Source organism: Panthera tigris, chromosome A2 (genome assembly GCF_018350195.1).
Source record: "Panthera tigris isolate Pti1 chromosome A2, P.tigris_Pti1_mat1.1, whole genome shotgun sequence".
Lineage (NCBI taxonomy): Eukaryota > Metazoa > Chordata > Mammalia > Carnivora > Felidae > Panthera > Panthera tigris.
The window spans coordinates 77,325,842-77,353,189 of record NC_056661.1 but is presented as its reverse complement, the minus strand read 5'-3'; the positions used below and the strand labels follow the sequence as shown (position 1 = coordinate 77,353,189).

Here is a 27,348-nt window from a genome sequence, read left to right as displayed (position 1 = left end):
CTTGCCAACCTGACAGACTCTAGTTAGCTTTCTAAACTGAGCTAAGACCAGAGACTTCTCTTATCTCTCCATTACACCTCCATCCCACCCTGAATAAATTTAACCTCTCCTCCCTCACCAGTACCTCTTTCATTTAAACATAATTGTATCTACATGTCACATGGCTTGAGAATTCTTACTTTTTTTATATGCTTCACTTCCCTACAGAACTAAGGTTTCTAAAGACTACTGCATACTCAGTACATGATAAATGTTTGCTAAATGAAATCTGTTAAAGAGTTCAGCCCATTAAATTATCACAATAAGATTTCAGACATAATTATAAAATTAGATCACAATTTTATTATAATTAGTGACCATAAATATTACTTTATTAAAATTAAGTGACCATAATTATAGAATTTCTTGTCAATCAAGGAATTTTTACATTTTCAAGGAATTCCAGACCCCACCTAATCCTGTTTCTCAGCAAATTATATTGAAATATCAGGATTTGGGGCCTGGGCATCAGTATTTTTTAAAGCTCTCTAACTGGAGGAAAAGACTTCAAAACCACTGGTAGCCATATTTAAAAAACTCTGACCTGATGTATTCACCTATGAGTGGGCAGTAACTTCCTACATCCATCCCAGGAAGACAGACATCTCATTACTTTTTAGTTTATTTTTTTAACCTCTGGGGACACAATGCTAGAATCTCCCTCGCCCTATAAAATAGCATTCCTCTTTAAAATAAATAAATAAAATCAGGAGTTAAAAGAAACTGGTAGCTATCAGACTTTCTCAAATAAGAGATTGTTTTTATAATTTTAAAACAGTTCTGAAGTCCTTTTCTGAGCATCTGATCTTTTTATCCCCCGTGTGGAATGATGTTTTCTTGATTTGCTATCTGTTTGAAAAATAGTTTCAGCATTAGTTTCCTAAGAAGTGTGGGGTCATGACAGAATGAGTTGGCTAGCAGAGTTTATTTTTAGCTTCATGATTCTGATCCAAGCTCAGAAGCTAGTGGTAACACTCAAGTTCTTTTTCCTGACCTGACACTTTCTATGCTTGTGGGCAAATCATCCTTTGCAGGGAACATCCCACCTCTGAAATGTTTGCTTGGCTACAAATATTTCTTAGTTCCCAAGCCAAAGTGAAGCCATTAACACCCCTAGATACAAAACTCTGAGAGGTCCTTTCAGCACTGTTGTGGTCCGTATAATGAACAAGGGCATCTGTAGGAGGCCATCTGGAAGGAACAATGATTAGGAAGATTCCCTTGGGAATGTTCTGAATCTGAAAAACTGCATGTAAATCCTAAATTCTGTCATTAATTTAAGAAAATATCACCTTTTTCCTACAAACTTAAATCATGTTTATTTAAAATTTCAGGCCCAAACTGGAATTCATCTGTCTTATACAATCATCTAAAAAAACACGTGCCTGTAACAGAGCAGAAGCAAAGAGTATTCTCTGACTTCCCATTTGCCCTAAGATGCACCCTCACCCCTTTCTGGATAATCTTTCTTATATCCATCCTTTCCTCCATTTCTCCATTGCCCCCCCCCAACTGCCCCCAAATGTTATCTCCATCTCTCTACTGTTTCCTTCTCTTTGGCATGACCAGGACTCACCCTCCCAGCTATAGTAACAAGCTTAACTAGTTCTCTTTTTTGCTTTCTATGGCTGCTGTGCCAAATTAACCACAAACTTAGTGACTTCAAACCATACAGAGTTATTCTCTTATGGATTTAGGGGGTCAGAAGTCCAAAATAACTTTTTTTGAGTCTAACGTCAAGGTGTGGGTATAGCTGTGTTTCTTCTGGAAGCTCCACAGAGAATCTATTTCTTTTTCACTTCTACCTTCTGAAAGCTGCTAGCATTCTGTGGCTCATTGTCCCTTCTCCTTCTTCAAAGTTCATCATTCCTGTGTCTGCTTCTGTCATTCCCCCTTCTTCTGCCTTTGACTCTCCTGTCTCCCTCTTATAAAGACCCTTGTGATTATATCGGGCACACCCAGATAATCAAGCATAATCTCCACATGTCAAAATTCTTAGCTTAATTAGATCAGCAAAGTCCTTTTTGACATATAAAACAAGACATTCACATATTTTAGAGATTAGGATGTGAATGCCTGTGGCAGAAGGAGCATTAATCTGTCTACTTCATGCCCTAAAGCTTCCTAGCCAAGTACCATTTTTGATTACTTTCTCCATTCACTGCTAAAATGGATGGAGTTGAATTGTACCCCTCACCCCTGCCAAATTCATGTCCACCTATGACCTGAGAATGTGACCTCTTTTGGAAATAGGGTCTTTGCAGATGTAATCAGTTCAAATAAGATGAAATCATACTACATGGGAGTGTGTCCTAAATCCAATATGAGTGACATCCTTATAAAAAGAGAAGATTTGGACACAGAGACACAGGTAAGAAGGTAGATAATGTGACAATGAAGGTAGATACAGGAATGGTGAAGCTACAAGCCAAGGAATACTGAGGATTACTGGCAACTACCAGAAGCTAGAAAGAGCCAAAATGGGATTCTTTTCTAGAGGCTTCAGAGGAAGCATGGCCCTCCCAACAGCTTGATTTCAGACTTTTGGTCTCCAGAAGTGGGGGTGCATAAATTTCTGTTGTTTCAAACCTCCAGTTTGTGGTACTTTGTTACAGTGGCTCTAAGAAACTCACACAGATGGGTTGAAAAAGAGGCACCCTATTTTTTTCACGTGCCAAGCTGACATGTCAGCTGACCAATCCTTAAACACTTTCATTGTCCCATTTAAATGTACAAGGACCTTTGTAGATGATTGGCTCTGTGCCAGGGGCCTCTTCACTTGAGGACCACCAACTGTTTTCTAGCACACAGGGAGTTAAAAGCATCTAGGTCAGGGGTCAGCAAAGAATTTCTGTAAAGGGACAGATAGTAAATATTTTAGGCTTTGTGTACCAAGAAGCAAAATCAAGAATGTTACATAGACACTTGTATTTAAGAAAGAAATTCCCACACTTTTTTTACTGACAAAATTCAAAACATAATCATAATAATTTGGTTCATTTTTTGTAATAAGTCTATAATGTAATTTTTTGCATAGGTCTATAACAAGAAGAAAAAAAATCCTTTTGGGGTGATAACATTTCACTTAATTGGGGCTCAAATGTAATTGGCGCATCATCATTGCTAATGCTCAGCTGTTAATATGGGCCTGTAATGAGATTTTACCTCACTGAGTATTTCAATTCAAAAATGAATATCACATCTTTGGAAATGTCTTTTCACACAGGAAAGTACTGCCAAATACTGATATCAATTCATGAGCATATAATTTTAATTGAGCATATTGATTGCTTGGAAGGCATTTATAGAGTTCTATTAAATTTTTCTATTGATATTTGTCTTTTAGCATATCATTACTTTGCAGATTAATCACTTTCAATTGAAGGTTAGATGGAAACTCCTCTATTGCTCAGTTAAATGGATTTTAAAATATGGAAATCTTTTTTGCACTTGCATTTGGGTCCAAAAACTGCTGCTGGAACCAAAGTTTGAACTCAGAAAACATATCCACTGCAAATTTGCATGGAAATGGAGATCTCACTTCTTGCTTTATCTTTTGACACCACTGTAAGAGTATAAGGCTGAGACTCAATGTAAGTTGTCAAAATGACTTACAGCAGTGTAAGTTTTCTCATATGAGTGTTGTTTAGCCTTATGATGTTAGTTTGAATTGATTAAGAGGCACCAAGAATGTAGCAGAAACCAATTTTCAGAGCCCCTCAGTGTTCCATAGTAGAGGCTAAAGGCAGTTATTATTGCAAAAAATTTCAATCTTAGCCCTGAGCTCAAAAACTCACAATAAAATTTTACCACTGCCATTTAACTGCTGTGTGGCACAAGTCAAGATGTTCAGTTTCTTTTTCTGGCAAAAATTCATGGACCCAACTATAGTTACATCCATGGGAGCAAATGAGTTCACCAACGGAGCTACTGGATTGAGCTACACATGATAGATTCAGATATTTTTGGCAAAGTACCTGCTAATGAATAACACAATAAATAACCACAGGCTTTAAACACTTTACATTCATTACGTTTCACTGAAAGGCTAAAAGTCTCAACCAGTTTATTTTCTCTGGACACATTTCTTTGTCTGCTGCAATCAATCAGGATTTTGTTAACTCACCATTAGTAAACAGCTTCTCTTGCTTGGCTAACAAGTGGGTCACTCGGGTTCTTAGGGCACAGGCTCGTTTTTATTGTTTTATTTTTGGAAGAAATTCTTCTGCAATGAGACATTGTTTTACATTTTTCTAATTTTTCTAACCATTGCTTTTCTGTGAGCTAGGAATATTGTGATGATTAATATGGCTGACATATGTTGTATTCTTTTAGCATAACTACCTCATTGCACAATAAGTAGAATGCTTTGCCATCTAATTCTAACAAAATAATCCATACTCCATCATGTCTTTTACTCATGACCCTGAGATCTAGACCTGAGTCGAGATCAAGAATCAGACACTTAACCAACTGAGCCACCCAGGCATCCCCTCCATTGTGTCTTAAGAGTATGATTCAAAGCCCACTTTTCCTTTCTTGTTTTGACTTAATAGATATTTACTGTAAATGTAAATAAATAAATGAGGGGAAGAGAAAGAAAGAAGGAAGGAAAGGAGAAAAGGAAGGAAGAAACAAACAAAAGAAAAGAAGAACGGAAGGTAGGTGGGAGGGAGGAAGGAAGGGAAAAAGGGAGGGATGTTATCACGTGACATTTGAAATGCTGTTGAATTAAAACTACATCACTGCAATTTGCAGTATCCCAAGCGTTAGTCCAAAGTGATGAGAGTGCCATATACAGTCTTACAGGGCAACTACTCAATACTGCCATTTTAAAAACAAATGAGTATGGCTAAGTTCCAAGAAAACATTATTTGTGACAGTGAAATTTGAATTTCATGTAATTTTCATGTGTCATGAAATATTCTTTTTTTTATTTCCCAATCATATAGAAATACAGAAATCATTCAGCCTGTGGACCGTGTGAAAACAGATGGCATGCAAGATACGGCAGGTCAGTTATAGTCTGCTGACTCCTCTGTAGGTTCTTAGGTTATTTCCAAAGTTCATCCTGCTCAATGTCATAAGATGCCCTTGAAAGAGTAGTCCTCTTAGTCACTTCCTTTGCACAGGACACCTGTATACTACTGTTTACTTGAATATTTCCAAGGAAGGGCTATGAAATTTATTTTAAAACTACACTTTGTTTTTTACCATTTTGTCAATTTTTTCTTTTGTGAAATTTATTCTTACTTTATTTTCTTTCTGTTCGCTAATTGTTTACTTTTTTAAAAAAGTGACAGAAAGCACAGAGTTGGAGGCCATAGTGTACTACATTACCTGGGATTCACACAAAGGAGGTTTGCTTTTTGACCTATTCATGTCCTAAAATATATATCCCATGACAGTCTGAGAAGGTTCCCAGTTCCAACATGCAAAGAATTTTGAAGTCATCACTTTCATCCTCACAACAAGATAAAAACTGAACAAACTGAAAATTAATGACTTCTTAGATTCCATCAGAAAACTGAGGTCACAAAGTACCACCCCAATGCTAGAGAGACAGGAGAATAGAGAACCAAGGTTGAGATTAGCTTACTGGGAGCAGAAGCCACTGGTGCTAGTAACTGGTAGGAACCTTTAAACCATAATTGATGTACTCCTGGAGGTGAGTGTGAACTAATTTCAGACATAAAACCCCCAAGGGCTCAGTCTTAGGGAACTTCCCCACTTTTATGGGTTTTATCTCTAGAAGCCCATCACACTTTCAAGGTAAAGATTGGAGAAAAATTTATCTATCCTTCAGGCTCAGGGAAGGAAAAAGTAAACATTTTGAACTATATCCAGATTTTTTCCATAAGAAAGGCCAGCCATCAAGGAAACTACCAGAGGCTTAGCCAGCCTGGTGGGAGGACAATTAGAAAACTCCAGTCCCCTCTAGCCTTCCTATCTCATATAAGAGGAGAAAAAAGGCTAAGAAATGTTTCAGAAGGTCATAACCTAGAAACTCAAACCACCAAAAAAATTGAGATTTAATATAAGATTATAAAATATTCCTGCTCTCTGTCCTGCCACCACATCAACTGGGCTCTAGTATAATAAAAGTAGATTACAACTGAGAGAAACATAAGACACGAATTCTGTTTTTTATGAAAAAATTCTTAGGGAAACCCAAAGACAACAAGGGGAACAAAGAAACAAGCTTCTGGAAACTATAGCTACAGAGAGCTAAACACAGACAGGATCCTAGCCAAATTAACATAAAAACTCATTCTAAAAGCCTGATTATTTCACTTCCTATTAACAGACATACCATGTCTGTTAACATACCAAAATTACAAGGCACACTAAAAGGCCAGAAGAAAACAGTATAGGAAGACAAAATAAGCATCAGAGCCTGAATTAAAGATGACACAGATTTTGGAATTTAAAGATAGGGGGTTTAATTATGATTAATATGTCAAGGATTCTAATGGAAAAAGTAGACAACATCCAAGAACAGAGGGGTAATGTAAACAGAGAAATGAAAATTGTAATAAAGTAAAAAAAAAACCCACCTTATCTATAGAGGAAAAAAGATAAGAATTATATAGGATATCTCTTCAGAAACTATACAAGCAAAGAGACAGTGTAGTGAAATATTTAATGTTTATTTATTTATTTTTGAGAGAGAGAGAGAAAGAGAAAGAGAGCATGAGAACACAAGTGGTGGATGGGCAGAGAGAGAGGGAGACACAGAATGCAAACAGTCTCATGCTCTGAGCTGTCAGCATAGAGACTGACATGGGGCTTAGACTCACAAACCACAAGATCATGACCCCAGTCAGATACTCAACCAGCTGAACCACCCAGGAGCCCGTTTTGTAATGAAATATTTAAAGTGTTGAAAGGACAAAAAGCACCAAAGGAGAATTCTGTATCCAGCAAAATTATATTTCAAAACTGAAGAAAAAATAAAGACTTTCTGGGGTGCCTGGGTGGCTCAGTTGGTTGAGCATCTGACTCTTGATTTCTGTACAAGTCATGAACTCATGGTTCATGAGATTGAGCCCCGCATCAGGCTCCATGCTGACAGCACAGAGTCTGCCTGGGATTCTCTCTCTCTCTCTCTCTCTCTCTCTCTCCCCTCCCCCCTTCAAAATAAATACATAAACATTTAAAAAAAGAGATGTTAGGCATGGAGGTGTTACTCTTCCCAAAGGCATCTGAATTTTACAATACCTCCCATTCTAAAAAAAAAACAAGAAATACTTTGTCAGACAAAAATGGAGGGACTTTATCACTAGTAGACCTGCCTTGCAAGAAATTTGAAAAGAGGGTCTTTTGAGGGCACCTGGGTGGCTCAGTGGTTAAACATCTGACTTTAGCTCAGGTCATGATCTCACCATTCATGAGTTCAAGTCCCACATCGGGTGAGCTCAAGCCCCACTGCAGGTGAGTACAGGCCAAGCTTTGGGTGATCCCCCCCCCCTTTCTTTCTCCCTCTCTCTCTCTACCTTTCATGGGATTCTTTCTTTCCCTCTCCCTCTCTTTGCCCCTTGTTCATTTGCACCCTGTCTCTCTCAAAAGAAAGTCTTCAGAAAAAAGGAATATGATATAGATTATAGATCAGAATTCAGATCTATATTAAAAAAATAAGAGTATTTGAGTAGGAATAAAGGAAGGTAAAATAAAGTCTTTTATTTTTCTCATTCCTAATCAATCTAATAGATAACCATTTGTTTAAAGTGATAACAGCAGCAATATATTGAGTGATCATAGCACATGGATAAGTGAGGTAGATGACATCAATGTTAGAAGGGATGGGAGGGAGGAATTGGGAACACTGTTATAAGGTATCTGCACTACCTGTGAAGCAGTATAGTGTTATTTGAAAGTGGACTTTGATTAGTTATAAATGTGTAATGCAAACAAAGGGGAAACCACTACAGCTTTTTAAAATAGAAAAGTATAATTAATAAGCTGAGAGAAGAAAGTGGAATATGCCAACTGCTGAATTAAAATCACAGAAGGCAGGGGCGCCTGGGTGGCTCAGTCGGTTGAGCAGCCGACTTCGGCTCAGGTCATGATCTCACGGTCCATGGGTTCGAGCCCCGCATCGGGCTCTGTGCTGACAGCTCAGAGCCTGGAGCCTGTTTCAGATTCTGTGTCTCCCTCTCTCTGACCCTCCCCCGTTCATGCTCTGTCTCTCTCTGTCTCAAAAATAAATAAAACGTTAAAAAAAAAATTAAAAAAAAAATAAAATCACAGAAGGCAGAAAAGGGGGGAAGATTGAAAAGACGCAAAGTGCAGTGAATAGAAAAAAGTTACGAACATGGTAGATATTAATCCAACAATATCAATACTTACATGATATGTGAATAGTCTCGATATACCAATTAAAACTCACAGATTGTCAGAGGAGGTCCCAAAACAAGATCCAACTATATAAGAACTATATAAGAAATCCACTATATCCAACTACATAAGAAATTCACTTGAAATATAAAGATACAGATAGATTAAAATCAAAAGGATGAAGAAAGATATATCATGCTAATACTAATCAAAAGAAAGCTGGAATAATTATATTAATTTCATACAAAGCAGACTTTTCAAACAGGGAAAATTCAGAGAGATAAAAGAGAGTCATTATACAATGACAAAGGGGTCAGTTCTGTAAGAAGACATAACAATCACTAACTTGTCTATTCCCAACAACAGAGAATGAAAATACTTGATGGAAAAACTTTTAGAACTTCAAGGAGAAAGAGAAAAATCCATTATTATAGTGGAGACTTCAACACCTGTCAGTGATTGACAGATCCAGGATATATAGTTAAGGATACAGCTGAACTAAACAGTAGCATCAATCAACTAGATCTAACTGATATGTATGGAGTACTTCATCCAAAAGTAGTTGAATAAACATGTTTCTCAAGTTCACACAGAACATTCACCACCCCAGACCACATTCTGGGCCATAAAACACATCTTAACAAATTTAGAAGAACAGAAATCATACAAAGTGTGCTGTCAGGCCACACTGGAATTGAACTGGAAATCAATAACCAAAAGATAGCTGGAAAAATCCCCAAATATTTGGAGATTAAACAACATACTTCTAAATAACACATCAGAGAAGGAATCTTGAGAGAAATTTAAAAGTAGTTTGGACTAAATGAAAATACATCCTATCAAAATGTGTGGGAGGCAGTGAAAGCATTACTTAGAGTAAAACTTATAGCATTGAATGCATTTATTAGAAAAGGGGAAAGATCTTGGGGTGTCTGGGTGCTCAGTCGGTTGAGCATCCAACTCTTAGTTTCCACTCAGGTCATGATCTCATGGTCATGAGATCAAGCCCCTGCATTGGGTTCTGTGCTGAGCCTGGAGCCTGCTTCGGATTCTGTGTCTCCCCCCCTCCCTGCCCCTCCCCTGCTCACGTACATGCTCTCTCTCTCAAAATAAATAAACTTTAAAAAAATAGAAAAGGAGAAAGATCTCAAATTAGTAGCCTAAACTTTCACCTTAGGATAATAGAGGAGGAGGTATAAATGGAGGCTGAAGCAAGCAGAAGAAAAGAAATAACAAAAAATGAGAATAGATATCAATAAAATAAAAGATAGGAAATTATTGGAGGAAATCAACAGAGAGATCAAAAGATGGTTCTTTGAAAGATCAATAAAGGTAATAGACCCCTAGCTACGCTATCCAAGAAAAAAAAGAAGGCACAAATGGCTAATATCTTAAATGAAAAAGAGGTAACCGCTACTGATTCCATGATCATCAAAAGGATAATAAAAAATATCATGAATGACTCTATGCCCCCAAATTTCATAACTTAGGTGAAATAGACCAATTCTATAAAAGACACACACTCTGGGGCACCTGGGTGGCTTAGTTAGTAAGCGTTTGACTTTGGCTCAGGTCATGATCTCCCGGTCCGTAGTTCGAGCCCCATGTCAGGCTCTGTGCTGACAGCTCAGAGCCTGGAGCCTGCTTCAGATTCTGTGTCTCCCTCTCTCTCTGCCCCTCACCTGCTCCCACTCTGTCTCTCTCTCTCTCTCATAAATAAATGAACATTTTAAAAAACTTAAAAAAATAAAACACACACTACTAAAACCCACACAAGGAAAAATAGATAATCTTGACAGGCTTATATTTACTAAATAAATATAATCAAGATTTAATAAGCTTCCAAAAAGAAAGCATTAGGCCCAAATGGTTTCACTGATGAATTCTACCAAACATTTAAAGGAAAAAATGATGCTAATGTCCTATAATCTTTTCCTGAAAATAAAAGCAGAGGGAAAACTTCCTCATTCTAGGAGGCCAGCATTGACAAAACAAGAGAAAGACATTGTAAGAAAGGAAAACGGGAGACCAGTATCTTCCATTTACATAGACACAAAATTCTCAATAAAATGTTAGCAAATCAAATCCAGCAATGTGTAAAAAGAATTATATACCCATAACCAAGAGGGATTTAGTGCAAGTATGCAAGACTGCTTCAATATTCAAAAATCTATTAGTGTAATCCATCACAACAGGCTAAAGAAGAAAAATCATACGATCTTAACAACAGATGCAGAGAAAGCATTTGGCAAAACCTAACACCCATTCACAAAAAATAAAAAATCCTCTCTGCAAACTACGAATCCAGGGAGACTTCATCAACTTGATAAAGGACATTTGTAAAACAAGCAAAAAATAAAAAATAAAAGCCTACAGCTAATATCATAAAATTTTCACCATTTTTAGTGGTGAAAAACGGGACGCTTTCTGAAATCCTACTGTAGCTTATTATGAAGAGGCCTGATAGGTGAAGACACCAGGCACGATAGCCTTCCCTGGAATACCTTCATGGGCTTACTTACAAAACAAAATACCTTTGTGTATACTGTCATTTCCTAGAGTGGGATCAATAGCCCCTCAGTAAATAAGTTCCTACTCTCATCTCTCAAATCATTTCTTTGGACACTCCAAGCAGAGATCCCTTCTTAAGTAATCTTTTCACCTACCTGTGATATGACACACCCCCTCCTCCCAAACCTTCAGCCTTCAAAGTCCACACTTCCCAAGATGCCCTCTTTACCAGTTTCCCTATTTCACTTACGCTCATTCCCAAGATACAATCTTATTATGTGTCTCCTCTACCTAAAAACATAATCTGCCTGATTTTGAACAAAAACAACTCAAAAGCAGGATATTTGCTCATCCTTCCCTATCCTCGCCTCACAGTGCAGCATTGTAGAGCCCATGGTAACGATGAAGACAATGATATAGGAGCACACTCAGAACAGGTCTGTTTTGTTGAATTTTTGCTGGTTCTGCTACAACACTAACTGTTGATCAGTTAATAGTTTGTGATCCCATCTTTAGCGGGACCAAGTATTTAGAATATAAGCGTCTTGTGACACTGAATGGTACATTCATGTTGTCAGAGGGAAGTCACGCACCAGCCCAGAGCTACTCAGAGTTAATAGTGAGATACTTGGAGCCAAAATAGTCCCTGCAAATAGCATTTTTGTTTTCATATTCTGTTGCTTTTTTTCCTGCTTTTTATATTGTTGCTTTTTTTTTTTTTTTTTTTTTTTTTTTTTTTTTTTTTTTTTTTGCAAATCCAGATGATGCTACAAATCTTAAATTTTTAGTCCTTTGTTTAGATGTGATTTTTCAAAACCATGGCTGTCTAGTTAACACTGGCTGGCTGCAGGGAGTTTCCAATTTCCATAAATGCAAATTAATAGAGTCAGCTAAGGAAACAAACTTGAAAGCCTGATGTTGCTGAAACCCCAAGGATAAGCCATCAGCTGGTTGAGAATCAATGAGAACAAATTAGCTTTACATGGTTCATAAACAGGAGCTTCTTAAATTTAGCTTCAATATACACTCCACATAATAAATGGCAAGAAAAGTAAAACAGAACCACAGCAATGACAGCAATATATGCAGTAGAGAAGACCCTCACAGAGATAATACATGTTTGTACAAGTTGTACACTTCACAGCTTTGAGGGTTACCATTCACACTATAGTCCACATAAATCATGCCTCCTAGAATTGTGCAGTGTACAAGTTGTGCAACCATAAGCAACAACCTGAAAACATTCAGATGCTAGTATAGAATAGCAAATGAATGAATAAAGAGTACAAATTTATGTCTGAAGTTATAAGGTTTATAATTTTGGACTTACTTAAAAGAAAAAAAATCAATAAATTGGGCTTCATCAATATCAAAACTTTTGCTGTTAAAAGACACTGTTAAAAGAACAAAAAGACAAGCTATGGACTGGGAAAAAATATTCCCAACTCATATATCCAGCAAAGGTCTTGTATCCAGAATATCATATATTTAAGTACACGAAAAGATGCTCAACAATGCTAGGCTTTAGGGAAATGCAGATTAAAACCGCAATGAGATACTACTACACACCTAATGAAATTATTTTTTTAATGTTTATTTAATTTTGAGGGAGAGAGAGAGAGACAGAGTGTGAGCAGGGGAGGGGCAGAGAGAGAGAGAGGGAGACACAGAATCCAAAGCAGGCTCCAGGCTCTGAGCTGTCAGCACAGGGCCCGACATGGGGCTCGAACTCACAAACCATGAAATCATGACCTGAGCCAAAGTCAGACACTCAACTACTGGGCCACCCAAGCACTCCTGAAATACATATTTTTTAAAGACAATACCTAATACTTGCAAGGACTAAGAGTGACTGCAACGTGCATGCATTGCTGGTGGGAATGCAAAATGTTACATCCACTTTGGAAAATAGTTTGGCAGTTTCCTGTAAAGTTAAAACCAGACGCTTATCATGTGACCCATTAATCCCACTCCTAGGTATTTACTCTAGAGAGGTGAAAACTTATGTTTATATAAAAACATGTACACAAATGTTTATAGCAGCTCTAGTCATAACTGACAAAAACAGAACAACACAAATGTCCTTCAGGAAATGAATGGTAAAACAAACCCTGGTATATCGATACAGTGAAACACTAAGAAAATGATGTGTTCTAAAGGTATTATGCTGAATGAAAGAAATCAGTCTCAGAAAGTTAACGACAATAAATGTCCATTTATATGATATTAAAGATGGAGGTAGGTGGTTGTCAGGCCTCAGCGATGGGGGAGGGGGTGACAACATGAGGGAATTCTGGGAGGTGATGGAACCGTTCTCTTTTTTTCTAAAGTTTATTTATTTATTTTGGGACAGACAGCGAGTGTGAGTGGGGGAGGGGCAGACAGAGAGGGAGAGAGGGAGAATCCCAAGCAGGTTCTAGGAAGTTAGTAGTGCGCAGAGCCCCACGTGGGGCTCCAACTCAAGAAATGTGAGATCATGACCTGGGTCGAAACCAAGAGTGGGATGCTTAACTGACTAAGCCACCCACGTGCCCCAGTGACTGAGCTGTTCTGTATTAGGATTGGGGTGGTGCTTACACGAGTCTATACATTCATTAAAACTCACAGCACTATGCACCAAAAAAAGTTATCTTTATAGAATGTTAATTAAACAACAAAAGGCATTTAAAAAAAAAATCCTAGATCTGTCCTCATCTCATTTCCCGCCTCCACACTAATTTCTGTCATTTTCACATCTCCTGGCCAACTGCAATGACTCCTTACCAGATTTCCTCCCAATTACAATCTTCAAATTTGTGTTTCTAATTAACTTATTATGAAATATTGCTGTTGTACAAAATGTTATAAAGAAAAAAAATCAGCCAGATCTAAAAGCTGTACCCTCCTTAGATTACGCATGTACACCACTCCCTATGGTATTGCTAATACTGAGACCCAATGTGAAATTAAAATAAGCAGCCAAGGGGAGCCTGAGTGGCTCAGTTAGTTGAGTGACCAACTCTTAGTTTCAGCTCTGGTCATGATTTTGCCATTTGTGGGTTCAAGCCCCAGGTCGGGCTCTGCACTGCCAGCACAGAGCTTGCTTGGGATTCTCTCTCCCCTCTCTCTCTGCTCCTCCCCCTCCACACACACACACACACACACACACTCTAAATAAATAAATAAACATTAAAAAATAATAATAAAATAAAATAAGCAGCCGAAATAATATGGGTTTGTAGTATGTTACACATTTACCCCATAGTTCAAACAAAAGCAATGAAAACTTGACTGTAGTGCTGGAAATAGGTTTTTTTTCTCTTATACCCAGCCCATTTTGCTCACTTGTGGTTCATTTCTGTTTCTCCTGCCCTAAACGCTGTGCCCACTGCCCCCAGCAGGTGCTAACCTAGTCCTAGTTGAATTGAATTTCTAGCTGTTTCAAGTCAGTACCTTCTTTATCCTGTTGCCTTTGTCATGTGGACCTGGAACAAAAGTCAGTGAAAGAATGAACACCCCAGGCCTGGCATGACAACACTAATGCCTGGAAGAGTGCAACAACCTCCCAGAGACAGCAACTATTAACAATTAATTGTCTATTTAGGAAACATGAGCCAGAAGATGGAAGAAATAGAACTTCCCAAAGGGATGCCTAAAAAAAAAAAAAAAAAAAGCACTGGCATTAAAAAGTGAACAAAAAGTAAAACAAAAGAATTTTATCTCAATGTTATTGCAGGTGTTTCTGGATGGATTGGATGAATCTGAAGCAAATGATTTCCAAATAACAAAACAACGTTTTAAAATATGCATTGGTAGAATTTAGCAGGTAATCAGAGCTGCAGAAAACTACCTTTATGTGGGAATAATTAGGATACCCTAGCTATTCAGAGGAGCCACACTTATTGCTAATAACTGATGCTCAGGTGGTGTGATCATTCTATCACCCAAAACTAATTAAGGATCTTAAAAAGGAGGAGAGAACCCACACAGGGCAACAGAAATGGCTGAACAGATGGGGTGGCTCAAGGGCTCAGTGAAACAGGAAGCCTTCATCACAATTAGCCTGAAAGGCCGGTGAACAATTAGCCTGAAAAGGCCTCCAGGCCCCCTGACAGGAGTGCTAAGAATATAAGGAGCAAAGAGATGAACTGACAGCTACTGAGCACTTCCTGTGTTACAAGCACAGTACCTGATAGGAGCCTCCCAATCACCCCTGTGTGCAGAAGAAGGAATTGAGGCTTATGGAGGCTTTGTCATTGCTCAAGGTCACACGGCTCAGAAAGTTATGGAGATGGCCTTTAAACCCAAGCACTCTGACTCCTTAGTCCATCACCTGCTGTCTCCAGTATGCAAAACCAAGCTTCAGTAACTCTTTTACCATCTTTGATAACCAGTTTCACAAACACAAGTCTTGGCCTGTGTTCAGAAAATTTCTTCTTTTGTTTTTTGTTTTTTGAGAGGGCAGAGGGACAGAGAGATTCCCACACAGGCTCCACCCTCAAGCAGAGTCCCATGCAGGGCCCTATCTCACCACCTGAGCTGAAACCAAGAGTCATGAACTGAGCTGAAACCAAGAGTCAGGTGCTTAAATGACTAAGGCGCCCTGGTGCCCCTGTTCAGAAAATTTCTACTTGCAACCCTCTCTCTCGACCCCAAATCAGAATTTCTTGTTCTCAGAACTCTGGTCTTTGAGCTGGGATAATATGAAAAATAAATTTTAAAATGAATAATTGGTTAACATACTAATATGTTTTCCCTTGATCTTGACAATGTGTTTAAAACTATCAGAAAAATAGAATGTTATAATAAAGACATAGATAGCTCTCGTTTCACTCATGGAGACCAGACCCTGGAGGAGAAGTTTTGGGCCCAGAACATGATTTTTAGTCATTCATCCCCATAAAGCCAGAAAATAGAAGAAATAGAACTTCCCAATGGGATGCTAATAAAAATGCACTGGAATTAAAGATGAAAAAAAATAATTTTTTTTGGACTGTGTTAGGGTTGCTAGTTTCTTTTAGGTTGCAAGAAGCAGAGACCCAATCAAGTTGTCTTAAGTAATGGGGGTTTATTTTAAGGGTGGATGTGGAAGTAGAAAGCATAGGATTTTCAGCTTTTGGACTAGACCACATGGAAAAAGAGGAACCACAACAGAGCCAGGCTGTTTTATATTGGTATATATTTGTATATTATATATACATTTTATTTTATATATATAATAAAAGTATATTAATATATTATATATTAATAAAAGATGTATTCAGAAAAACTGAATGCCCATACAGCAAAAAGAAAAAAAAACCAACATAAATCTCAACTTCACTTCAGATCATACACAAAAATTAATTGAAAATGTATCACAGAAGCCTAAAAGCTAAATTGTATAGATTTAATCACCTAAATTGTGATTTGGGGGCAAAGACTTCATAGATAAGGCACAATGATAAACCATATTCACTGGTTGTCACAAATGAACCATATTTACATTAATAAGAGGGAAAGTGGGTTGAGTGTATGTGAACTTTTTGTGTTATTTTCACAATTTCATTTATAAACCTAAAATTATTCCAACTGAGAAGTTTATTACAAAAAATCATTAACCATAAAATTAAAAATAGCTAAGTTGGTAAATTGAAAACTTTTGCTCATTAAAAGACACCATTAGGAAACTGAAAAGACAAGCTATAAACTGGGTAAAATATTTGCACATCACATATCTGACAAAGGAATTGTATATAGCATATATAAAGAACTCTTCAAAACTCAGTAATATGACAACTCCAATTTTAAAAGATTTAAATAGAGATCTCACTAGAGAAAATGTAAGATGGCTTAGAAGGACATGAAAATATACTTAACATTAATTACTAGGAAAATGAGATACCATTACACACCTATTAGAATGGCTGAAATTTGAAAACAGGCAATTCTATGAGTATAGAGGATGCAAACCAGTTGGAGCTCTCATTGCTAGTAGGAATGCAAAATGGTACAACACTTTGAAAAAGAGATTAGCAATTTCTTAAACTTACACTCACCATAAGACCCAGTAATCCTCCCACGATGTCTACCCAAGAGAAATAAAAATGTTACATCCTCTACTCAATGGTTCACAATCGTCTGAAACTGGAAACAACTCAAATGCCTATACCAATCTAGCAGTGCTCCACAATAAAAGGAGTGAAATACTGATGCACAAAATACAAATGAATCTCAGAGGTGAAGGAAGCCAGATGCAAGGACAACACACTGCACGATTCCATTTATCTGACATTCTGGAAAATGCAAAACTATAGCTCGCCAAAGACCAAGAGTAGAGGGAAAGTATTGACTACAAAGGCAAGAGGAACTTTTTGGGGTGGTGGACTCTATGTCTTGGTTGCAGTAGTTATTGAATGACTTTACACATTTGACAAAACTAACCAAAGTGTGTACCTGAACATGGAAAATCTTATTGTATGTAAATCATACCTCAAAGTATTTTGAGCTATTTGATTAAAAGAAAACTAGAAATATATCTTCTATGTTATATATTCCTTCTCTTTTTCATTTAACATCAGAGCACTAAATGAGCTATAAAAACATGACTTTAACAACTACATAAAATTTCATTGTGTAGGTATATTGTAACACAATTATTCTCCCACCACTGGACATTCTTCATTTCCAATTTCCTTGTGTATGTTGTTGCATGAACACCTCTGAACACCAGTTTAGTCTTTCATCTCTGATTATTGTATTAGAACAAAATTCCAAGTGTGAAATTACTGACCCAAAGGGTATGAGCAGATTAAGGTTCTGAGTATTTATTACCAATTTGCTCTCCAGAAAAGGTAGAAACAGCTTACATGCCCATCACGATAAGAATGGATCTATATTAGAAGTCTTAAATGCATCTTTTTTAAAACATGATCATACAAGAAAAGACTTACTGTAAGTATTTGAGGGAGTCAAGTTGGAGTTAGAAAACATCAAATTAAAACATTAGAAAAATATCTATGTGTAGTGAGAAAATGAACAAATCTACAGAAAAGAGGATCTTCTGTGGAATTTCCAGGAGCCCTTTATAAGCAAGGTTTTCTTAAATAACAGTTTTCCTAAGAAGAAAGACTAGTTTTGGGGTGGCTGGGTGGCTCAGTTGGTTAAGCATCTGACTTCGGCTCAGGTCATGATCTCACGGTTCTTGAGTTCCATCCCCATGTCAGACTCTGTGCTGACAGTTCAGAGCCTGGAGCCTGCTTTGGATTCTGTGTCTCCCTCTCTCTCCCTCTCTCTCTGCCCTGCCCCCACTTGCACTCTATCTCTCAAAAATGAATAAACCTTTAAAAAAATTTAAGAAGACAGGCTAGTTTTGGGGTGCCTGGGTGGCTTAGTCAGTTAAGAATCTGATTCTTGATTTCAGCTCAAGTCATGATTTCACAGTTCATGGGATCAAGTCCTGCCTCAGGCTCTGTGCTGACAGTGTGGAGCCTGCTTGGGATCCTCTCTCCTTCTCTCTCTGACCCTCCCCCACTTGCACTCTCTCTCAAAATAAACATTTAAAAGAAAAAATACAGACTAGTTTTTCCATTTATAATACATTACTTTGTTTAACAAAGATCAGTTAGCAAAGTAATTCATCAGAATCCTATTTACACTTCTATTTTCAAGAGCAATCATGAATTTCAACCAAAATATCTCTCTCCTTTTAGCCATCAGCGCCACTCAATAAGAATGTTGGAATTTTGACAATCATCTTTCACCATAACAAATACCATATTCCACAACAGAATCCTAGGCTCACAATAGTTTTTCCATGTGCTGGTCCCTATCTTCAAACCATAGTTTATGTTAATAGATGACTCTCCTTTATATTAGAAACAGAAAAACCTTATGCATTAATTTTCTAGTGATATCCCTATTCAGACATTAGCCTTGCCATAACTAAGATAAACATTGCTTACCAAACACTTTAACTAAAAAGTGACCAAAACAGAAGAACCAAACCTGGGCAATGTTCAGTTTCAAAATGTCCTCATGGTGAATGAATTGCATTTCTGAACCTCAGCCACATGATCCTGGGGTTCCGATCATCATTTTCCATCACTGACTTAAAAGATAAACAATGTCTGCCCGAATAATTCCATCGGAAGCCCTCTTTTCTCAATGGCTCATGCAGAAAGGATTCTGATTGTATGGAATCCATGTAAAACTTTAACCTGCATCATGAAGTTATGAAATAGAAAGAATCCTGATTTGCTAACATCCTCACAGTGTGTTGGTAGTTGTGCTATGAACTCAGCTTCCAAACCTTTTACTCTCTGTACTCACCCCATTCTGCCTTGCTCTCTCCTCCACATTGACTAGAAAAATTCATTTCACTGTGCATTTCAGGTTTCTCCTGCCAGAATGTTCAGTCTGTGAAATGAATAAAAAAATCACACCAATAAGGAACGCCTGGGTGTTTCACTTGGTTAAATGCCCAACTCTTGATTTCAGCTCAGGTCATGATCTCATAGTTCATGAGTTCCAGCCCCACATTGGGCTCTGCGCTGACAGCACAGTGCCTGCCTGGGATTCTCTCTCTCCTTCTCTCTCCACCCCTCTCCTGCTCACACTCATGCTCGCTCACTCTGTCTCTCTCTCTCTTAAATAAATAAACATATTTAAAAACTCACACCAATAAATACAGAAAACAAAATGGTGGCTGCCAGAGGGGAGGGGGATGGGAGGATGGGCAAAATGGGTGAAGGGGAGAGGGAGACACAGGCTTCCAGTTGTGGAATGAATAAGTCACCGTGATAAAAAGCACAGCATAGGGAACATAGTCAATGGTACTGTAATAGTGTTGTGTAGTGACAGATGGTAAGTATGCTTGTGGTGAGCATAACACAACGTATAGAGTTGTCAAATCACTATGTTGTATACCTGAAACTAGTGTAGTATCATGTGTCATCTACACTCAAATAAAAAAAAAATCATACCCATGAAGGTGCCATTCCAGACCATCTTTAATACTCCACTACATCTTCCAGAATTCAGAGACCAAAGCCAACTTCTCAAATGAAAGAAACATATTTAGAAAGATTTTTTAAAATAATGGACATCAAATTTTGGATCTGATTTTATTATTAATGTTATTAGTATTAATTTTAGGACCTACTTTTATTTTTAAGGAAAATGCCCCATGATTTGAGTCATTTGAAAATGATTTGAATAGGCAATCAGAATAAATATCACACTCCCTTACTGGGATCCTCTCTTTCTCCCTCTCTCTCTCTCTCTCTGTCACACACACACATACACACACACACACACACACACACACACACGCACACAAGCACACACGCACACATACCTACTTCCCATGGACTATCAGGAACCTCTCCAGGGTGCCCCTACCCCCTCATGGCCACTGCCAGTACATGAACTTCACTAGCACTCAGGACCAGACATCCTTACTAAGGCCTGCCCAGAACAAAATGGAAGGAAACAGAGCATCTCTCAGACCCACTCTCCTGCCGCTCCAGTGTCCTCCCTCCTGCCAGGTCTCCCTGCCTCCCACCCTACCCTACTGTCACAGCCCCTTCTATAACTGCCTAAGAAACCTACCTTGTGTTTGATTCCTGCAGCAAAACACAATAAAGGTCCAAAAAGGTCTCAGCCCTTCCAGGCCAATGAGTTGGCAGAAAAAAACACTAGACCAAGAATCTGACTATGAGAATTCTCATCCCAGCTGTACCGCTTCCTAGCTGAAGACAGACAGTGAGGCTCTCAGCCAACAACAGTCTAGCTCCACATTTGGAGGCCTATAGCCCAACTGCATTTCCTCCCAGGTTTGGGGCTCACCCAATGACTTTGTCTCTTGAGCTCCTTCTGGACTGTTTTTGCTTTGTTTAAAATATCTAGCTCTAGAATCAACTAGCTTTTGAAACACAAATATGCACGATTCACCGAGATAATAGACACATTCAGGAGTCTGTTCACTGCAGTCATCCATATCCCCAAAGCACTGAATTCTACCCTGTACATAATTAGAGAGAAGAAGCAGGCAGACACCTGCCCAATGACAATGAAAAAGAAACAGAAGGTGATGGAGTGACCCACATGATGTAGTAGCTGCAAGCCCAGAAGTCAAGAATCACCCACCAGCATCACCGAAGCAGGGGTTTACCTCTAGAACAGAGTCTGGCACATGGAGGCCCTCAATCATTTTTTGTTGAGCGGGTGAATAAAGCCACAGGTGGATGAATGAACTGAGAAGCAAGCGAGCAAAGCCTGGCAGAGGAAAATCTACCTGTTCTACTGGGTTGTAAAGAAAATAGGTGCTTTTAGCAATACCAGCCAGAGGGTAAACATTATAGGGCAGGAGAATGAGTGAATTCTGTGGATGGAATTTTCTCTCCTGATTGCAGGGAGCAGCTGATCCATCCTCCAGCTGTGAAGCCTATGGCAAGTGGACACCACGTGCTGGGGACAAGAAGTTCAGGCGTAAAGGAATGCAAGTAGCAACTCCCCACCTTTGCTAGAATGTCAGCTTCCATTTACAGACCCTCCAAGTGCCCCCTCGCCCTTCCTTACCGCCCCCGCCCCGCTTACTCTCACATATTCTGTCCTTACTGCAGTCGTGCAATCCCTGGTTCCGTATCCATCATTCCATTTTGTTTTGTTGTGTTTATCAGCTCTGTCGTTTATCTACGTAAAACCTGGGAATCAAAACCTTAAAAGGGGTGGGGGCGCCTGGGTGGTTCAGTCCATTAAGCATCCGACTCTTGGTTTCTGCCCAGGTCATGATCTCACAGTTTGTGAGTTCAAGCCCTGCATCAGGCTCTGTGCTCACAGCGTGGAGCCTGCTTGGGATTCTCTCTCTCCGCACCCCCCCTCCCCTTCCTGGCTCTCTCTCTCTCTCTCTCTCTCTCAACAAACAAACAAACAAACAAACCAACAAACATTTAAAGGAAAGACTTTAACAAAGGTGTTTTGGAGGTAAAAGGGAATTGGAATATACTCAGAACCTAGCCTACGCCATCATCCGTAGCAGTCTAGAGAGCTGACATTGTTATAAATCAGAAGACGTGCCTGCCATGGGGCACACAGGATTCTAACACAGAGAGGCTGTAGGATGGCACCTGCGGGGTGGGAAAGAAGGGTTTCAAACTACGTATGACTCCCACTGCTTACGTTTGTGGGCTGCTTTTGTACTGGCCTACAAGTAATTTGAGACAAATGTTATGTGAAATAACCTTCTCTTTCACCTGCCATGACAGCTCTAAAGGGAAGCACATCCGATGGCTTAAGATGTAAGCCAGACTTCCCCGAGATCCTCAGCCAAACTAAACAGTCTAATCGTAGGAGCATAGGGATTCACACTTCTGTTCATTCATTCATAAACTTACTCATTTCACAAATATTGAACACTTAGGCTATACACTCTGAGAAATACAACAGCGAGCAAAATAATATTCTTAAATTGATTTTTTTCCACCTTGAGATTTCATGGTCCTACAGTATCCAGTTCTATATCGTGCAGGGCATGATTAATTTATTTCACTTCTTCCAAAGATGTTTCTAAAGATTAGCAGAGGGAGTGGGATGTGACAGACGTGGGTTCAAATCCTAGCTCTGCCACATAGGTGTGATATTTGGCAAGTTTCTTAACCTTTCTAAGCATTAGTTTAGTTAGCTGTCTGTTAAATGGGAATAATAACATGTATCGCACAGGACTGTTAGTTTTGCTTGAGAGAAAAACAAGTGTGAAGTGCAGAGAATCGTACTGGTGTATGGTAGGAACTAAACCAATGTTAGTTTGTTCCCTCTGGTATCCTATGGCTTTCTGGTCATCTTGCTATCGATTTGTACTGAGGGCAAGTCTTGTGCCTCTCTGTTCACTTGAACACCCTCTTGCACTCAACCACCATCAGAGATTTTGACCTCATCCTCCTGAGTAAGTCTGACCTTGACATGGTGCTTTATAGAGTGCACCTGTTCTTTGCTTTCAACACGGCTAATGTGAAAATTTTAAGTAAGCAAGCAGAGACTTTGTAAACTTTTTTACATCACTACTAATAAAAGCTAATGTTTATTGACTCGCAGCTAAGTGAGTTCCAGGCACTATTCTAAGCATTTTTACCTGTGTTGCCACACTGTATTCATGTGAGAGCTCCATGAGGTTGGTGTTATGCTCTGCCTTTTTTTTACAGCTGAGGAAACTGAGGAACAAAGAGAGGAAGTAGCTTGTCCAAAGGTCTGCTGCTAGAAAGAGAGCAAGGTAGGATTTTGGAACCCAGGCAGCCGGGCTCCAGGGGCCACCCTCTTAATCACTGAGCTGTAGTGCTTCTTGTTAAGGGACTTAGGTAGTGATTTTTAAGTGGTATTGGGGTGCAAATAAGATTGTAAAATGTGGCAAGATTTCCAGCCAATTCATTTGATCACAAAATGGTAAGAATTAATCGAAAGTTTATTACATAGGTGTTTGTAAAAAGAGAGAGAGAGAGAGAATCTCCAGTAGAGATTGCTTCTATTACGCATAAAACTCAAGTGACATAGGGAGTTCTTCTGTAAAAATTGGCAGCCGAAACTCCATAAACACACTGCATTCATTCAATATGTACTGGGTCCTTTGCACCTGGCTGACACTATAGTAATGACGCACAGATGAGAAAGATGAGTCCTTCCGTGAGGAACACATGGTCTAGGAGGGGAGCAAGGGCTACCTAAGGGGGTTAATGACAACACAAATAGTGTGAAGAAGAATAATGGACACACAAAGGTGAAGGAGGCACCCCCCAAGACCCTTTCCTTAATAAAAAAAAAAGGAACTAGTTCCCTTAGAATTCTAGAGGGATCCTTCCTGTGGGCTCCCATGAGTGTATTTTTCACTAAGTCCATAACAATTGAGAGCCGAGCCCTGCTGAGCCAACCTCTTGCAAGACAGAACCTTCCTCTGCTCAGTTGGCTTCAAGTAAACCTGGGTATTCTGCACTTCTATGGTCTCGCTCTCCCATCATCCAACCTCCGGCCCTCTCAATGCCTAGATTTCGAGAAAAATCAACTTATAAGGTCTAATCAGACAGTTCCTTCCAGAGACAGGGTCTCCACCATGCTATGGATTATTTCGATAAAACCCCGCCCATGGTCTGGACAAGGAACTCCAAGATAAAAATTCAAAGTCTCCTCAAAATGCTTGGTTTTATGAGAAGTTAAATCCACTGAGCTTGGGTTAACAATAGTCAACATTATTCCCAATCTCAAAGCTGGTTTTATACAAAGGATGAAGAGAAAAAGAATTAACACATAAAAGACTTTTAAAAAGCTCAGCTTTAAAATGGCAAGAAGAAAATATGGGGGGGAAATGTCTTTTCATTTCATATTAAGAGACAAAGAGAAAACCTTCAGCTTTGAAGAACAAAGGAATAAGAGCAGTACACAAAGCAAGCTTTAAAGATAAGTTTTATAATCTTATTAGTAGCAACTTTTTAGAACAAAATTTACAGATTATGGTATTTGTCTAACTCCTTGCTGCCCTAGGGAAAAAATACTTAATTGCCTAACTTTTACCTGAGTTCATGGCTATCTTTCCTTTTATTTTTTAAAGCACAGCTTATTTTAATTAATCAGATAAAAAGTTTATCTTTTTTTGATGACAGAAATATGATTTACACTCCTGACCTTCTTATTCCCCCTGGCAGGTACTCAGCATGCTGCCTTGCACATGTATTTACTTATGTGCAAAAAATAAAAAAATAAAAAAAAACAAAAAAAAAACAAAAAAACATTGGTTTATTCATCTTCCACAGACAGAACCAACTCCTACCAGAAATAATAAAATATTTGGGCACTGAACATGTCAGTGCTCTTAAATGTTCATATATTCAATTTGAGGAAAAGTTTATTTGACAAGTTTGGTCAAATGCCCAATAGAATGATGCAAAAAGTAAAGAGAGCTCTGGGAAAAGAAAAACCAGCATTGAAAGGTAATGAAAACTTGGAGACTAGGATCCAGATCTCAAATAGCTCTGAATGTATACTCACAAAGACTTAAAGAGTTTTGATAACCAGGTTAAACACAGTGCTTTGAAAGTCCAAAGAGCTATAATGTTCTAAGGCAGGGTTTCTTAGAGTATGGTCTGATACCTCTCCCCAGTCAACAGAACCATGGACTGCTTAGTTAGTAAAGGTACAGATTCTGAGATCCCACCCTTATCTTTTTAGGTGATTTGACAGTTTTTCAAACTGCAAAGGACATACAAGGCCCACTTTCTTTAGCATAAAGTTTAGGTTATTTTGATAAATGGATGAAAGTGACAAAACACAGCAGTCCGCAGGGAGAAGTGGAGCCTTGAAGTGCTTGAAAAGCATACTGTCCCCTTTCTCAGGCAGGGCACAGACACTGCTCAGTGGCCCCAAAACCAGGTGCTTCTGTCTAAACCAATCCTGCTACCCAGGCCACAGTCAACCATAAAGATTATCCAGAGAAATGACCTCTATCTATATCTGCTAGAGACTCACTGACTAACCAGATTCTCACTGCTGCTGGGGCTGGGGCTGGGGCTGGGGCTGGGGCAGGGGCAGGGGGAGCGGGGAAGAGATAAAGGAGGGGGGTGGGGGGAGCAGGGAGGAGAGAAGCAGACAAACCCAAGTGGCCAAGAACTGGATGGGATCCACCCTAACTGCTACCACAGCCACGTCTGAAGTTTCCAGAACTGATGATGCTACATTCGGGGCCACCATTGTTCTGTGATGATATTGCAGTGGTTATATGATGGTAAGAATTAAACAAAATGAAACTTGTTAACTTAGTATGCATTGGAAAATGTCAACAAGAAGACAAAGAAAATCCTTGGCTTTCCCTTCATTGGTAATTACTAATAGATATGAAAGCTACAGTGCCTCCTAGGAGGCAAGTTTCTTGCCAACTGAAGTACAACGTTAATACAGGAGCACCTTCCAAGGGTCCATTCTGAGAGTATACTGAACAGCAGGGACCTTTAATGTGATTTGAAAAGTCTGGACTGGTTTCTCCATGACCCACAAGTATCAGATCCCAGAATTCTTAGAAGTTTGCTTGATGCATTGATAAGCCATTTGCTTGATGCGTTGATAAGCCAAGGAGACCTAGTAGGGGTTTTGGCGAAGCCACGTGCCCTAGAAATATGACAGCTAATTTTTGACCTGGAGAAGAAGAAAAGGAATGACTTCAAAAAGACATCAATCATTCCACCTCACAGATGTGCTGTGAGCCTGACATGCTCATACATATCATGCATCTTGAAGAGGGTAAGTGGTAAAAATATTGGTATTATTAGTGTTAATGCCTGCTCACATTTGTTCCAAGATTTTGTAGTAGGACATAAAGAAATTGGCAGCTCTGCTATTCCATGCAGCTTGCTGCCATGACATTGCTGCCTTAATGGAGTGCAGCCTACAGCCCGTTTTGTGAGTAAAACTCTCTTTGTTTATGCCACTGGTGGCAGCCTTTCTGGAACAGCTGAACACGTCCCTAACTGATACTACTTGCATTTACTCAACGCCATTAAAATATAGTCTCACATTTTATTAGCACAAATAACATCAATAACATCACCCTTATTGAAGGTGAAATCATTAGCAATAAAATTGAACCCGATGACATTGGAGAAAAGATGCCAGAAAGGTTTCCTAAATGAAGTAGAGTCTTGGAGAATCCCAGAGTTCTGTGTCATAGGCATACCCCCACAGAGTAAACTGTGGGGCTCTGTTACAACATAACTTGAAGTTTAGGAGTATTGTTTCTCATCAGTCTTTGAAGAAGCCCAGGGTAGAGAAGAGTTTACTTAATCCCAGTGCATAAAATGAAAGAGGGCTTTGGACCCACAAACTCCTATAATCAGTAAGTAGGCTGAAACAACCATGAGGCTGCAGACACAGGCTACCTTTCATGAGAAGGAAAGAATGACTTAGCTCCTAGCAGGAGCTAGAGCCATGGAAAATCATTCCCAGGCCTTGAGACCCAGTGAAGGGACTGCCTACCTGTGCCAGCTGAACTTCAGAATTGCTATGGACCGGTGACTCATGAGAACCTCCTTCGTTCCTTTTCCAACAGCAGCATTTATTCTGGTTATCACGTGCCCGTGTTGGTTGTATGCTTAATTCATAGGTCTTCAGATTGAGAAAAAGTGTAGTCAAAAACCAGTGCACCCAAGGAGACTCATCCACACCTGGACCTAATTTAGATAACAATATTCTGGACTTTGAGCTGATGTTATAAAGGGTTGGGGCTTTAAGAGGGAGGATTCTTGGGATGGGGTGAGGATATTTTGCATGCAGGATGTAAGTAAACAATTTGAGGCCAGCAGGCAGACTGTGGCAGTCTAAAATATGTTCATAAATTCTCTTTTAAGCCCTTCATAAGGTATACCTTCATTCCCTTTGCCTTAAGCATAGGTTGGGCTTAGAGAATGATTTTGAAAATAGGAGAAGGTGAAAGTGATGGTGAGTCAGAAACACTATAAAAAGTAGATATGG

The 27,348-nt window shown here is 39.0% G+C and overlaps 1 long non-coding RNA gene across 2 annotated transcripts in view; it reads right to left on the bottom strand.

Annotated features, from left to right (window-relative positions):
- The window catches only part of LOC122233116, a 42,719-nt gene extending 15,742 nt beyond the window's left edge, over positions 1 to 26,977 (bottom strand). The window contains exons 1-3 of one of the 2 annotated variants that reach the window (XR_006210579.1): positions 26,854 to 26,977; positions 19,177 to 19,263; positions 4,183 to 4,264 (exon numbers count right to left, since the gene is read on the bottom strand). This is a non-coding gene — a long non-coding RNA (uncharacterized LOC122233116). Of the gene's footprint in view, positions 1 to 4,182; positions 4,265 to 19,176; positions 19,264 to 26,853 lie in introns of those variants that run through there. The other variant, XR_006210578.1, reaches the window with a different exon arrangement.
- Between the last annotated feature and the right edge of the window lie 371 nt (positions 26,978 to 27,348).